This window comes from Xenopus laevis, chromosome 1L, assembly GCF_017654675.1.
Source record: "Xenopus laevis strain J_2021 chromosome 1L, Xenopus_laevis_v10.1, whole genome shotgun sequence".
In the NCBI taxonomy this organism is placed as follows: Eukaryota; Metazoa; Chordata; class Amphibia; order Anura; family Pipidae; genus Xenopus; species Xenopus laevis.
In genome coordinates, this window is record NC_054371.1 from 42,482,188 (window position 1) to 42,499,465 (window position 17,278).

The window sequence follows — 17,278 nt, forward strand, 5'->3', positions numbered from 1 at the left end:
TCAGTAATACTGATACACTTATTAGGTTGAAGGATTAGAACACTGACTGTACTTCAGTACAAATAATGGAACTCTGGGAGAAGTAGAAATATACACTGTATTAAAACAAATAGCATTTAAAATCATTCAAAGAAAATGAACATGACATAAAACAGCATTTAAACATGTAAGTTGCAGAATATCTCTATAAAAACAAAGAGTATATTATTCCCTATAAATAATAATAATAATAATAATAATAATAAAGTATTTATCTTGGAAAACCAGTCACTCACTTTGCCGTATCCTCCTTGCCCAAGAATGGAATGGAAGTCGTAGTTGTGGACATCCAGTGGGCTAATTAAAGTCACATATATGAGCATCTGCCTTTCATAATCATAACCAAATGTATATGAAGCAATTAATATTTTTTTCTTCCTATTATGGAACATAAATCCTGTTTGCAATGAAATATATATATATATATACTGCCCATGTACAGAAAGCCTAGAAAGTAAAAAAAAAACCAAAACCACAATACTCCTGTTAGAGCAGTAAACTCAACTTTGGCCCACTATCCCTGAAAAACAATATGAAAGCACTGGATGCTCTTTTAGCAAGTCCCTTCTTCAGGGACATAGGCCAATTTAGCAGAATATTATGAGTTTATTGAGATCCACCACTAACACAGAAGAAGGGATCATTATAAACTAATATGATTGTTGAATTGCATAAGCCTACTTGCCAATAGCAATCAATCAGATCAGTACATTCATCTTTTCATTCATCTTATGACCACTTCAAAATTACACAAGCATAGTAGCCAATAGCAGCCAATAATGTTTTCGCTTTCATCTTATAGCAGACTAATCAAAAATAATTACTGATGGGTTGTTATTGTGTCAACTAAGCTTGAACAATGTAAAACCTATGTTCATAAATAATCTGATATAATAAAACATATGGATAAATGAACCCCCCAATCTATATCTTTAACAAATGATATAAAATGATATAAAACATATTACAATTCCATAGACAAGTTAATGGTAAAAAAAGATCCCATTTACTATATCATGCAAACTATTATTTCCTACATACTGTTACATGTGCAGGTAACATGGATATATTTATGCCCAAAAGATGAGGGAGATCCCTGCTAGATAATAACATTTGGTTCCACATACAAAATAGCAACCAAACGAATCCACATCTCAGCAAGACAACAAACAATAAATGTAAAAATCCCCAAAAAGCAAATAGAGGCAACACAACAAGGGCAAGTGACAGTTAAACAGCATTTCCCAATAGGGATGTCCCTTTACCTCATTGTCTCTTCTCCATCTTCTCTTGGTGATGATCCTCCTTTCTTCTTAATGCTCCTCTGTCTCCTTCTCTCCCACTCCTAGAGGGCTCAGTTACAAAAATCTCCACACTCAAAAAAATTCCACACTCAGTATTCACTTTGAAAGCAAAAAAAACTCGCAGGTCTCTCACCAACACTCCTCTCTCACCAATAGTCCCATCAAAAGACAGTTGGCCACTTGGGTGACATCATCACCTTGGGTTCATGCTGGAAGATACCATTGCAGCAGTGCAGGGGCACAGCTCAACAGTAACTACAGGGCAGACACAGTTACACATGGACCTGCAGTGGTTTCTGGTTGGAGACACCTTGAACAATTAGTGGTGTAAAGATGTGTGAGTTCAGATGCTGGTTTGTAAGGAAATTTCACAGTGCAATTGTGGACAGTCCTTTGAAAGTCTCGACCATCTAGTTCAAAACTGGGCAGGTCAGAACCCTAGAAATTAATTAAGGGAAATCCAAAATTTTGGCCGTACAGGTATGGGACCTGTTATCCAGAATGCTTGGGACCTGGGGTTTTCCAGATAATAGATCTTTCAGTAATTTAGATCTTCATACCTTCAGTATACTAGTAAACATTAAATAAACGCAATAGGCTTGTTTTGCCTCCACTAAAGATTTAGCTTGAATCAAGTACAAGGCAATGTTGTATTACTACAGAGAAAAAGGAAATCATTTTTTCAAATTTGGATTATGTGGATAAAATGCAGTCTATGTGAGACGGCCTTTCCATAATTCAGAGCTTTCTGGATAACTGGTTTTCGGATAACGGATCCCATCCCTGTACAATGCAGTTAAACAAATGGCATCTGAAATAACCCAAACATGTGACAAATAGTGCAAAGGTACAAATTCTGTACACGTGTGTTATCGCTGTATCCCTGCAATGTCAGAATAAATACATTGTCTTGTATATTTTAGATCTTCATCTTTGATTTGATGAATACAAATAAATAATAGGTAAAAAAAACATTAGCAATAAAAAAAAAAAGTGCAAAATGTAGTCAAAATATAAGGTGGTGGTAGAATGTTTCCATGTGAACCCACCCAGTGCAAATAGCCTGTTTTTCAACATGAGTGCAATGCAGTTTCGGACTGGCCCGGCGGGACACCGGGAAAATACCCGGTGGGCCCCGACCCTCATGGACCCCCGTCGGGTCAGATGTGCAGCGCCGCATGCGCGCCAAGCAACGCTGTTGTGCATGCGCACCGATCGGCTTCCTTTCTGAGCCGACGCGTCACGGTGGGGGGACGGGTGGCAGCAGTCCCGGTGGGCCCCGGTCCCCCCAGTCCGATCCTGGTGCAATGAATAGGAGCTGCACCAAATTTACATTTTGCCAATTGTGTTAATCAGGAAATAATCTAAGGTTTTGGGGTAGCCTTCCTGTACATGTGGAAGGAACTACCTCAGTTTGTAAACTAAGGCTTCATAGGTTTGTATCTCACATATTATGGGGGCACTGTATGTTTATATATTAATAGTAAATATCATGGTTCTAAAGTAACTGAAAGCACAAATGATTTTGCCACCATTTATGTAGGGATATTCCCTGTATAGCAGACTTGCTTATTAAAGAAGAGGTAGATAGAGATGCAGATCAGGAAACCTTATATTGTCAGGGATCTCTGTGGTTCAGTTCTTGCATGCATAAAACACATAAGGCATCTACTGCTGCACAGGTGAAGTGAGTGAGTAAATATACAATGGTGTAACTATAGTACAGGTATGGGATCCATTATCCGGAAACCCGTTATCCAGAAAGCTCCGAATAGACTCCATTATAATGAAATAATACAAATTTTTAAAAAAGATTTTCCTTTTCGCTGTAATAATAAAACAGTACCTTGTACTTGATCCTAACTAATATAGTGTATAATTAATCATTATTGGAAGCAAAACCAGCCTATTGGATTTATTGAATTGTTACGTGATTTTCTAGTAGACTTAAGGTATGAAGATCCAAATTACGGAAAGATCCATTTTCTGGAAAACCCCAGGTCCCAAGCATTCTGGAAACTAGGTCCCATACCTGTAGTAGCAAATCCATTGATTGCTAGAGGGCCTGATAAGGACAGTCAAGGGTGACGATCATGGGTCACGAGCAAGAGGGTGCACTTTGTGAATTTCACTCTTGATCTATCTTGGTCCATCTGTCATCTGTCTGTGGAATCCTGCTATAAAAATATTGCTGTGCTGTGCATGGCTCCCAGTTCTGCTGTGTAAGGATAATGGTCTCTAGGCAGAATTTCATCACTGCATGCTGTAATAACTTACCCTAGTGGGGGTCGGCGGGGAAGCTTGCCACGTCATTCATCTGCTTCAGTGACGGTTCCTATGGGTGTGCGAAACGTGCACGTCCCTTCTTAAAGGCGCAGTGACGCTGGTGTGTGACGTCAGCGCGAATGACGCAAAATTCAAACAGGATTTAAAGGCGCTTCAGTGCTGTGTTCTTTGCCTGTTATAGGTAATCTCCTTGTGAGTTCCTGGTGCTTCTGTGCTAATATAGCTTCTGTTATTCTGTGATTTGACTACCTGTTGTGACCACTGCCTGCTTCTGACGTTCCTGACTTCTGAAATCCTGACCCTGCCTGACTCCTCTGTTCCGTATTCCGTCTGATTGATCTCCTGGGATGACCCTTGCCTGTTTGACTCTGCTTGTACTCTGCCTGCCCCGATCCGGCCTGATCTGACTTCACTTTCTGTCTACACCTTGTACTATGACCTTCTGCCCAAAAGACTTCTGCTTTACCGTTGTGCCCCTTTGCTTGTTCAGAACCCTTCGCTTTGCACCTCTCTTAATAAGACCTGGTGGCATCCGATTAGCCGAGGGCTCCTCCAGAGGTGAAAGGCGGCTGTTAAAGGCGGAAGCAAGAGCCGAGAACAGGGTGCTTAACATCGGTTCTGTATTTATGGTGCCAACCGTGTAGCATGCTTTGTCTCTCTCCTTATACATTCCTTTAGGGTGCCTACCAGCTAGGTGACAGGGACAGTTGTTCTAGGTGGGGATTGGCACCTACCATAGCAACAGCTAATGGGTTTAGCAGCCTCCAAAAGAGAGCAGTAAAAGATGTGATCTCATAACATTTTATTACAGGGTTTGTAATTATGAGACTAACTTTCTTAAGTAAAAGTAATGGATTACTGGACTGTATCTCCATATCTGAAGAGATCGATCAGATGTGTTGAGGATGAGCCCTAGAAGATGCAGTTGCTGAACTGATTCATCTAGAATTTTCTGGAAACCTAGGTCTACTTGTATTGATAAGATCTGATTGACCACTAATCAACCCTCCCAAATATTGCAATCTTTGCATCTATCTGGCTTCCTTCTGGAGAAGGTGCCTTTGACAGAAAGGAGGGTTTGTTGGTAGGAGTAACAGTCCAGTTTGGTCCTGAGCACATGCAAAATATCCCTCTGTAAGAAAGAGCTTAGACTGACTACCCACACCTTTCAAAACACAACATGGTTACCTTGAGGGGTAATACACTAGTACTAGAAATGAATCACTATACTCAAGGACTGGAACGGTCACAAGAGTCACTGCATCAATAAACTTTTGGCTTCTAAATCAAATCTAACCAGTTAAACTCTGAGTTTTTTTCTGTGAATACTTCACCATACTAATCCTTTGTAAATGCTAATTTTTTTTCATGTTTAAAGAAAAAAAATATATAAATATATAAATATATATATATATATATATATATATATATATATATATATAATTCGAATAAAGGCTGTTGCACAACAGGGTCTTGCAAAAAAGTAATTATTTATTCTTTACATAGATCGACGTTTCGACCCTCACTGGGGCCTTTGTCAAGATACTGAACATTACAAACAATGAGCTTTAAATAGACAGACTCACCCAGCCACCAAGTGAAAAAAGTCCAACAGATCAGGCATAGCCTTCCCAGCATGCTTGTTTGTCCCAAGTAAGAACCTAAAAAGTGAAAAGATACACATTTAAAAAGCCATGAGTTACATACCAAGGAACATAGTAAAACCATAAATATGTATCAAACATTTAAAATACTCCTTTAACGGCTATTTAAGAATGATACAAAAGAACAATATTCGTTAAGGCCCCTTGGGGAAACAGTATTCAGAGTCTGTATCCAGAAAGTCTCTCTTTGTAACAATAAATTATTCCAATCTCCTCCTCTTCTAGGTTTAGTTACAGTATCAATGCCCATGAAGCGAAAGGTGGGAGGGCCATGACCCTTTTCAAGAAAATGTTTATAGAGGGCAATATCGCTTCTGCCAGTTTCGAAAGCAGCCCGTAAGGCCGAGCGATGGTTGGCCATTCTCTCCCTCAGAGTATTCTGTGTTTTACCCACATACATAAGGCCGCAAGGACATTTTATCATGTAGACAACATGGGTACTGGTACATGTAATACGATGTTTAATAGAGATATTTTTGCCTGAATGTGGATGCTGAAATTCAGAACCAATAATCATATTACGGCACGTGGTACAGCCTGAACATTTATAGCAACCATTTTTTAGGGGGGCAACAAGAAGGGGCTTCTTTTCATAGCAGCGTTGAGGGTCAGAAGGCATTAAAATTTCCCGCAGATTTCTTCCTCTGCTATATCCCCATAATGGTTTTTGGTTTAGTATTTTTGGTAGCACTTTATCACTGCCCAAAATTTGCCAGTTTCGGTCTATTATGTTCCGTATTTGTTTGGAGGCCGTGGTATATTGCGAAGTAATCACAAATCTGTCTAGTTTTGTGTTCTTTTTGGTGAAATTATGTACATTATTCTTAGCCCGTAATAGGGCCTGATCCAACACATCGTGCTTATATCCACGTGCCTGAAATCTATCATAAGTCTCTTTCAATTGGGTATCGCAGATATCTGTATCTGAATTGTTACGCAAAGTTCGTAAAAATTTTGAATACGGAACGCTGTTTTTAGAATTTACAGGGTGGAAGCTATTATAGTGGAGGATCGTGTTTCGATCTGTGGGCTTACGGTATAATTTATAACCCAATGTGAGGCCACATTTAAAGACTTCCACATCCAAGAATTGGACTTTATCGCCCCCTTTGTTCAAAGTAAGTTTTACAGGGGTTGGCAGTGAATTTAGTGCGTATACCATATTCATCAACGAGGTTTCATCACCATGCCATATTATAAAGATGTCGTCAATATAGCGGTAATAGGCAATAAGGTTACTTGTATATTTTGGCATGATATGTAGGTTCTCGTATATGGACATAAAGCAATTGGCATAGGCCGGAGCCATTGCAGCACCCATAGCTGTGCCCTCCTTCTGCTGGTAATAAGAATCCTCAAATTTAAAAAAATTCAATTTCAGTGTCAATTCCAGTAAGTTGCATATAAACATAATTGGTGGGCCATCATATTGAGAGGAATTTTGTAGAATATCACAAACTGCCTTAATGCCCACCAATTATGTTTATATGCAACTTACTGGAATTGACACTGAAATTGAATTTTTTTAAATTTGAGGATTCTTATTACCAGCAGAAGGAGGGCACAGCTATGGGTGCTGCAATATAATGTAATATTAATAATTATTACGAATCTTCAAGGGGACATATGTTACGTCCAGAAAAGGTAATGCATGTTTTGAAAATACATAAAAACGCATATTTTTTTTAAAAAAAGAAAGAGCACAGATATAATGTCAACCCCCCTACCAAAACCTCCCCCCCAAGGCTGTTTATTTGTTTTTGTAATATACTGAAGGGCTGAAATTGTATTTTTAATGAACGAGCATGAAAATATGGAAATATACTCTGTGTTTTCACCTGTTTAGTAGTTGAAAATTTAAAAAATGATATTTAATATCTCGTTTAATAAAGTGACCAAAATTATATATATATATATATATATATATATATATATATATATATATATATATATATATATATATATATATATATATATATATAAAAGAAAGAGATTATACTACTGTGTCTTGATGGTTTCAAATCATTTATTGTTTGTATCTAATTTAAACTTCCTGAATAAAATCTCGAAAAAGATGGTATAAGGGGGTTATGTTGGGAAGCTCTGATAAAATTGAAGCCAAGTCAGTCAGTCCTGCTGATAGAAACAGGATCTTCTTAAAATGAACACTATACGGGGAGGCTGCCACCTAACTTCTAGCTTTTGCAAGGTGACAACCTCCCCTAGAACAAAAGCCCTGGGCAGGGGTGCCTCCTTTCTGTGCAGCTGTAGGTTTGGAGGAACTGTTTATTGGTGACCGGCTCTTACTATTAGTACTGTTGGCTGTTGGGCAGGTGCGTGTGACTGCCCTTATATTGCCATGGGGTGTCAGTGGCTGTAGAGAGAGCAATAGAGACTGAGCAATCGAGACTGAGCAATTGAGACGGTCTGACTGGCAGGCTTGTGAGGGATAAGCAGGAAGCTACAACTGCAGGACAAAGAGGAATATAGCAAGCAGCATTCCAGCACTCAGCTCTTCTGCATCAGGTAGGCTTTGCTTTGTTTCCAGCCATCTATCTCATGGCAGCTATTCAGCTCTGTGGCTACAGACTCTGGGCTAAGCACAAAATGACACCCTAGTCATATAAATGCACCCTAGTCATACATCTGTGACCTTCAATGGGTTAAGTGCAGCAGCTACTGTCTGTTGTAGTGGAAGCAGCTGGGGCTGACACTGGCCGTGAGATCAGGCAAATTCCTAGTGATGGGAAGCATCAGTCTGTGCACTGCCTCCCGGCATCTCTAGTACACACACACTCTTGTCATACCCTGCTTTTTTGTCTGCTGCCATATTTTCTGTCAAACATGTGTTTTTTTTTTTTCAAAACAAAGGGGATAACTGTGTGTCTGTGATGTTACATCTTATAGACATGGAAAGCGGATGAGCTGTGCATCGGTGAGCGGGTGCTGCTGTTACATGGTACTGCCGGCTGGATGGCTGTGCTGCTGTGCAGGAGCATGTGACTGCCCTTACATTGCCATGCTGTGGCACCGGCTGTAGAGAGAGAGATGGAGGCTGTCTGACCGGCAGGCAGTTAAAACTGTGGGACATACAGAGGAATATAATAAGGATCCCTGTTCTCAGCTCGTCTGGATCAGGTAGGCTTTGCTTTGTATCCAGCCATCTATCCCCAGGCAGATATTCATCTCTGTGGCTTCAAACTCATTAACAAAAGCAGCTTGGCTAAGGCACAAAATGCACATATCAGGACCCTAGTGTTGCATATGTGACCTTGAATGGGTTAAATGCATCAGCTGGCAATTGATACCGATGTTGCTGGCTTGCAGCTCTAACAGACACCGATTCCTCTTGGCTCTTTATTGTAGTGGAAGCAGCTGGGGCTGTCTCTGGCCAGGAGATCAGGAAGGGGCTGCAGATTCAGTCAGTCAGTCAGTCAGTCAGTCAGTCAGTGTTCTGCCTACCGACATCCTTGGTACCTACACACATTATTGTCATATTTACTATCAATTGTGTTTCCCTACAATACAAAAGGTATACATGTTTGTGTGTCCATGACCCTATATCTTGTGTGCAGTCTGTGTATTCTTTTGTGTCATATCTTGCTACTTCATCTAGGGTTAGGATTAAATTCTCCCCATGGACAAAGCAAGGGTGCATTATTTTCCTAGGAATGTGTATGTGTGTGTGTCTGTGTTTATTTCATTTAATATGTATTTCTGTGTGTGTTTAATGCAGGGGGGCCCAAAATGTAGATCAGGATCTACCAGTAGACCTTAAAGGGATACTGTCATGGGAAAAAACATTTTTTTCAAAATGAATCAGTTAATAGTGCTGCTCCAGCAGAATTCTGCACTGAAATCCATTTCTCAAAAGAGCAAACAGATTTTTTTATATTCAATTTTGAAATCTGACACGGGGCTAGACATTTTGTCAATTTCCCAGCTGCCCCATGTCATGTGACTTGTGCCTGCACTTCAGGAGAGTAATGCTTTTTGGCAGGCTGCTGTTTCTCCTTCTCAATGTAACTGAAGGAGTCTCAGTGGGACATGGGTTTTTACGATTGAGTGTTGTCCTTAGACCTACCAGGCAGCTGTTATCTTGTGTTAGGGAGCTGTTATCTGGTTACCTTCCCATTGTTCTTTTGTTTGGCTGCTGGGGGGAAAAGGGAGGGGGTGATAATCACTCCAACTTGCATTACAGCAGTAAAGAGTGATTGAAGTTTATCAGAGCACAAGTCACATGACATGGGGCAGCTGGGAAATTGACAAAATGTCTAGCCCCATGTCAGATTTCAAAATTGAATATAAAAAAATCTGTTTGCTCTTTTGAGAAATGGATTTCAGTGCAGAATTCTGCTGGAGCAGCACTATTAACTGAGTCATTTTTAAAAAAAAAAATTTTCCCATGACAGTATCCCTTTAAGTTGGTGATCAGTAGATCTCAAGACACTGTCAACCAACAGCTTGTCTAAAGGTGGCCATACACGGAGAGATCCTCTCATTTGGCGATGTCGCCAAACGAGCAGATCTCTCTCCGATATGCCCACCTTGAGGTGGGCAATATCGGGCTGATCCGATCGTGGGCCCTAGGGCCCAACTATCAGATCCTAATGAACGGGAACGGGAACGGGCGGTCGGATCGCGGGACGAACAGATGCGGCCGCGATCCAACGGGATTTTTGGTCCCATCCGATCGAGATCTGTCCTACTTTCAGCCAGATCTCAATCAGGGAAGCCCATCGGGGGGCCCCATACACGGGCCAATAAGCTGCCGACTCGGTCTGTCGGCAGCTTTTATCGGCCCGTGTATGGCCACCTTACATCAGCCTCCTGTTTCATTCTTTTCATTCAGATATTTATTATGGTATTATAAGGTCATATAAGAAATAGTTGTTTGTTAAATATATCAATATACATTTTCCCATTAATCAGTATTTAAGTAATATTTTCCATGGAACAGAATGCTAACAGTGATATTATGGATGTAGATCATAATGGGGCAACATCACTTAAAGTAGACTCCGCATTAGTAAAATATGGACACTCCTGGTTTAATGTGTGCGCTCTTTGGTAAAAATCATCTGTGAGCATTAAGCAAAAATTTTCAACAACCAGCCATTGGGGACACTGGGGGTTGTAGTTTTACAATTGCAATTTTTTCCCACTGTGTATGTTTATATACAGCTGAGATGACAATGAAATCTGACTAGCTGGAGGGCTGCAGTTGTATTAATAAGGGGTGGGTAGACAATTCAACATTTTCATTTTGTCTGATGAGGGAGGGGAGCAGTAAACAAAATAACAGTGTTAGGTGCATGACATATACAGATCGATCCTTTTCTTCCCATGAGTAGGATTCCCCGCAGACTACCTGCAGGCGAGGGCACAGGCGTTCCTCACACCTAAGTTTTTCTGTCCCTTGGAAAGTGAGACATTCGAGGATGCTCTCTCTAAAGAGTTAATGGAAACTGAAGTAGCTGCCTCCATGCTTTGTGAAAATTTAATGCCTCCTCAATAATGGTGCAGAATCTGATCTGCCAGAGGGAAGGCAGGAGGGGTGGACGGATACGGATAGGATGGGTAAGTGCTGTGCATGGCCTCTGCTTAGTATTCTGCTGTTAATTGTCTGTTTATTTCAGTGTATTAAGTCAGCTAAATATTTGTTCCCTCTAAACCCAATGAACAGGATCTGTCGAGCTTAGCTGTTTTAACTGGTTAATAAGTTGTTCCTCGTGGAAATCCATTTGTGTTAAGATGATGTTAACTAAACCACAAACTGCTGGAATGGCATTTGTCCCACTTCCATGCCACAGTGGGTTTATGGAAACAGAAGGACGGCAGCATCAGATCATTAACTTAAACCCATTACTTTATCTTTTATCCCAAATAGGGAAGCTCTGTGTTACAGGTTTTGCATATCTAGAAGTCCCATCATCCCCCTACTGGAAGCTTCGGCTGTTTAAAGGGAAAGCTCATCTTTGCCCCCAGTTTTTGGCATGAGCTCATTTATCTGGGCTTATGTCAGAAAAGGTGCATAAACACTATTTAAACTAAATATACATGTATATTTTGTTTATTCTAATTCCACAGATGGGAAGGAAGCCATGATACTCTGACAACCCATTTCTCAACTTCCCTTAGGTTGCCTGTGTAATGCAACCCCTCCCTCATCTTGTTTTGTTGTGTAGTGATGGATTCTGGGACTTGAAGTCCCTCTGTTTCCAGAAAATCCATGCAGAGGGACTTCAAGTACCAGAATCCATCACTTCACAGAGTACAATATATGAAATGTTTGTTTTCTTTTTAATCTATGGAATCAGCTATGTAAGTGTAAATATATATATGTCTAGCAGTTCAGATACTGTTTATGTGCCCAACTAAAAAGCTCATGTCAAAAAGAAGGGGGGGGGGTATTTCTCATTTAAAGTGGCTTTTAGTATTTTATGGACTGTCTTGATCCAAATTGAATACACACAGTTTTTTTTAATGGTTTTTATATTCACCCCTTACTATTCTGCAATGCTTACTCCTGCCTGCTGTTTAAATGCTGTCTGGTTTCACCCTGGCAAAACAGACCTAGTGCGACTACAGTATTATTTTTTGATTCTTAGCTTTTATTGCATGTCTATCTATTCAGGTCCCTTATTCTGTTTCCATTTCTACATCACTGCCTGACAACCAGGCAACCACAGAACTATGAAGGGGAAAGTTGGATAAGAATAAAGTATACCTGTTTATTTATTGATCATTATTGAATATATCATTATATCCTGTGCGTAATGTCAAAATATCAAGACCAACTGCAAATTGCTGTTCCATGTTGAAAATTAATTGAACTATAAGTAAAATAGGGTACCTCAAACCATTGTATGGTGCAAGTCAGATTATAGATATATAGGTATTTTGGCATAGGCAGTCCGTTAAGTTGACTGACTTTAGTTAGGGTTGCAGAGCATAAAATAGTGGCTGTGTTGTCCTCTTATGCTCATTTGTATGGCATTATATATACTGTGTGTGTGTGTGTGTGTATGTATATATATATATATATATATATATATATATATATATATATATATATATATATATATATATATATATATATATATATAACATGGAGGAGCACTCACCAAACAAAAACACACAGCGTGCCTGGGTGCAGGTAAAATGTGTACAGAATAGCGAAAAAATACCACACTCAACAGGCTCAGTTAGAGTAACTGATTTTAATAGAAAAACAAAAGAAAGTCCTTCAATCACATCATAGTGATCTTCCTCAGGGAAAAAAACGAAACTGAAAAAAAAAAAAAATATATATATATATATATATATATATATATATATATATAAAATATAGTAAGTATAGTCATACTTACTATATAGCAAGTTATATTGTATAATATTGTCCAGTAACATATTGGACAGTGTTTACACAGGCGCGGATTTCTGGCGATGCCACAAAGACCCAGACCAGGGCGCCAAGATCTTAGGGGTGGCACACCCATACATTGCCCATACACTGGAGTGATGATGATTATGTGCAAAGGAGTACGTGTCCCCAGTGCTCCTTAGGTTGTAAAGCACTGGGGACTCAAACTCTTATAGATGTAATCTCCAGTGCTCCAGTGCATGGGGTGCTCTTGCGAGGCCGCTGGCCACTAGGAGCCGTCGGCTTCCGGTTGCCCAAGTCCGAAATCCGGGCCTGTGTATACAGGTTACATCTGGTTCTGCCAATTGTTGTGATAACAGAATCTCATCATGTATCCAAACGTAGCAGTCAGATCACTGTATGTTACCCCCTGAATCCTATTAAAGGAGAAGGAACCCCTCAAAGTAATGCTGCTCTGAGTCCTCTGTCAAAAAAACACTGCATTTATTTCCTTCTATTGTGTACACATGGGCTTCTGTATCAGACTTCCTGCCTTCAGCTTAAACCTCCTTGCCCCGGGCGTGAGCATGCTCAATTTGCTCCCCACCTCCCTTCTGTAATCTGAGCCCAGAGCTATAAGTGAGCTGGGAGAGACTCAGGCAGGAAGTGATGTCACATCAAGCTAATATGGCAGCTGCTATCCTAAACAAACAGAGAGCTTCTAGAGCTTTTTACTAAGGTATGGTAAAGCATTCTACAGAATAAATATAGTGTTATAGCTTGCACTATTGTAGCTAATCTATTGGCAATAAAATGCCTCCGTAGCTTTCCTTCTCCTTTAATGGATCCATAATTCCCAGCAGCATTTTACCTCCTCTCTGCATCACATTCTGTGAGAGAGAGTTCCACATAATTAGCCCACTAGCTAATATAATCATTATAAAGCAGCTCACTAGCTACCTCAGCCTCCTTCTTGGTTTCACAATGACTGTGAGGTCAACACTAAGTTAAGTAAGGCAATTCTCCTAGCTTGAGGTATCATGTAATGTTGTTAAACTATAGCTCCCAACACCCCATGATAAATATAACATGGCTGAATGAGGCTGTGTTTTTACTGCTGGTGACCACATTTTCACAATTGACCTGCTTTATACATTGTTATGCAGTTCTATCTCTTTATAACTTCCTTTATATACATTTTCCCTTGCTTTGTAAATGGCATCCCTCATCACATGCCTTGCACCGTTTATCATTTTTCATGATCCCACTTATGAGTGTTTACTAAAACTCCATCATAATTCTGCTGCTGTTGCTTTTGTATGATTATAGGAGCATGTTAAGCTTTGACCTCATAGACATTTAAAAGCTGTCTTTATTAGGTGTTTGTTATTCTAGTACAGGCACTGAAGATGCATGGAAGCTCCATAGTTGTACATATGTGACTTACAGTATGTAGGAATATAACTGCTGCATAGAATACTCTTAATTTATAATAATAAATAAAGGTGTCTTGTCCTTGAATGACCTTGAAGCATATGAGTTTGACCTTGAGGTTACAACTCCCATCAGCCACGTTGGTATCTCCGGTTCTGTAAATTGAAAACATAAAGGTATCAGGGTGACAAACAAAAGACAGAGAAAAGCTTTTTATCTAGAAGCTGCCGTGTTTACTTTATTTTAGAATGAGCAGCTCAATTAACTTCATGTTCATTAAAAATTCTTGCTATCTTTAAATATCTCATTTTACACATGCAACTGCCAGCGTGCTATGATCAAAGTCAGATTTGGATGCCAAATAGGTAAAATAAATAATACATTTTCATTTCTGGAGAATTAGGTGCATAATTTAGCATAGTATGCAAATCAGTCTCAGTTAACCTAGTCTTGGTTAATTGGGCATTTACAAAGGACCCATTCATTAAGAGCAGCAGAGAGTGCTGACATTTGCTTCCCTGTAGAGCTTGCTATCTAAATTTGGTGGCACAGTGAATTAATTGCCTTGCCCACAGCCACCTGGAACTCACACAGGAGTCATGACGGAGCCTTTAGACTGGCAGACTGGTGCGCATTATTTAAGCTAACACACAATCTGGATCGCCTAGCAGGTTGCTCAGTACCCTATTCAAGTTGGATTAGGCTTCAAAAGATCAACAGACTTGAGATTTAGTTTGTTGTTTTTGGCAGATGGAATATTGCACCATTTAAATTACAGGTGTTCTCTTTTGCTTGGCATTAGGTGGATGTGATTAAATGGTGAGCTGGCATATTAATATACAAAGGCTATATTCAAAAAACAGTTTGTGTTTTTTTTTCACAACATGAACAAAGAATATTACATGGTCAAGGTAAAATTTCTCTACTGACTGTAATAAAAAACATAATCTAGAAATGAATGATTGCCTCCCCTGCCTCCAAATATCTTCCAAATGTTAAAATGCTCTGAAGGCAATGGTTCACTGGCTGACAGACATCTTGTCCACCCTATTGATTCATGGGGCAAATAGCTAGAGGTTGCCTGGTTTTTGGGATCTAATATCTGATATTTTTGCTATCTGATATTTTGCTTTACTCACGTGAGGCGCATGCCTATACAACCTATTGCCCAGAGGACTGCACACATGGATACTGTATGAGTTGCCATATGTGAATGTGGTCAAATTCTATTGTTCCGTTTATTTAGGGCAACCAATCAGAACTGCAGGAAGTGAAAAGGAATGGGTGCTAGTTAATAATTACAATGAAGATTCCAGAACTTGCAGTGGTGGTCTTTGGTTTATCTATCAATTGTTTAGAGGGATTCTGTCATGATTTTTATGATGTCGTTTTTATTTCTAAATTACACTGTTTACACTGCAAATAATCCACTCTACAATATAAAACTTAATTCCTGAACCAGCAAGTGTATTTTTTTTTAGTTGTAAATATAATGGTGTGTAGGTGCCATCTCAGGTCATTTTGCCTGGTCATGTCCTTTCAGAAAGAGCCAGTGCTACACTATGGAACTGCTTTCTGGCAGGCTGTTGTTTCTCCTACTCAATGTAACTGAATGTGTCGCAGTGGGACCTGGATTTTACTATTGAGTGTTGTTCTTAGATCTACCAGGGAGCTATTATCTTGTGTTAGGGAGCTGCTATCTGGTTACCTTCCCATTGTTCTGTTACTTGTAGTACAGCAGTAAAGAGTGAATTAAATTTATCAGAGCACAAGTCACATGACTCGGGGCAGCTGGGAAACTGACAATATGTCTAGCCCCATGTCAGATTTCAAAATTAAATATAAATATCTGTTTGCTCTTTTGAGAAAAGGATCTCAGTGCACAATTCTGCTGGAGCTGCACTATTAACTGATGCGTTTGAAAAAAAACATTTATTCCCATGACAGTATCCCTTTGAACCATTGATCACAAAAAGAAAATACTTTGTAACTCCCTGTGAGTGTCACATTGAACCTTATGTTTAATGCTTGCCCGAAATCAGGAATGATGTGCAGTGGCCCTAAATATCTTCCAGTACACCTCCCTGGGACTACTTATTAGCATGCAGCAAGCCTATGCCTATGCAGAGCCCCAAAGACCCAGTTGGCTTGATAAGTAGCAACAAAAAAAATGTCACAATGGTGGCAGATCATTATTTTTTGGAAGAGGGTTGGGTGATGCAGGCAGATCCGGACTGAGAATTAAAATAGGCCCTGGCATTTCAGGTACACAGAGGCCCAATCAGCCCACATAGAGGCCCAATCTGCCCCCACCAACCCACTAAATACTGACTTTCTATGGGACCTTATAGCAGCCCCTCTGGCATTTGGCAGAACCCACAGATTGCCAGTCCAGGCCTGGATGCAGGGTGTTCTAGCTGCTTAACAGTTGGGAAGTTAGATGTTACCGGCCTTTCTCTAAGGAACAATAAGATAAATGTACAATGGCATCTACTCATGTTTCATGTACAGTTTCACTTTGTACTTTCTCTCATGCTAAACTAAATACTAAATGATGCTTTGCACAGATTTGTGTTCCAAAGTGTTACACTAAGAAACACAGGATATACCGGTAGAAACACAACAATAACACAATGAATACAATATGTTTGTACCCTGTATGTCAAAACTCATATAATGACATAGATCTAATGTGCAAAAATGATGGCACTCGCAGGATTTGAACAACAACAGACAAAAAGTGTCAAAAAAAGAAAAAGAGGTTTATTAGTCCAACATAGATCTATATAAGACCAGTACATGTTAATTAAGGCTAATGCCACGTGTGTCTGTTTCTCCTCATCTGTAAAAACACAGAATAATATGGAAACAGCAGGGCACTCAAAATAATTAAGGTACAAAAAAGATTATGTACATGAGAAAAGCCCAACGTGTTTCAACCCCCACTACTTGGGGGAGTCTTCGTCAGAGGAACACTATAAAGAAAGCAGGCAGAGAAATAGCTGATCAACTCCCTTTTGCTTCATGATGTAACTGCACAAACACTGAGCTTGCCTGTGCAAAACAGATTACGGAGCTAAAAATACATTTGGGCTTCTGTATCTTTGTGTTACAGTGCAAACATTTCTTATGGTAAAGGGATACCAAAAAACAACTTGGAAAAGAAACCTGGTGAGAGTGATGAA

At 39.7% G+C, this 17,278-nt stretch overlaps 1 protein-coding gene across 3 annotated transcripts in view; it reads left to right on the forward strand.

Moving 5' to 3' along the window:
• Nucleotides 1-7,595: 7,595 nt before the first annotated feature.
• Nucleotides 7,596-17,278, forward strand: part of cracd.L (capping protein inhibiting regulator of actin dynamics L homeolog) — a 98,640-nt gene continuing 88,957 nt past the window's right edge. Inside the window, exons 1-2 of one of the 3 annotated variants that reach the window (XM_041589006.1) lie at nucleotides 7,596-7,819; nucleotides 8,201-8,431. The gene's annotated coding sequence lies outside the window, so the exon portion shown is untranslated. Of the gene's footprint in view, nucleotides 7,820-8,053; nucleotides 8,432-17,278 lie in introns of those variants that run through there. The other 2 variants (XM_041588992.1, XM_041588998.1) reach the window with 2 other exon arrangements.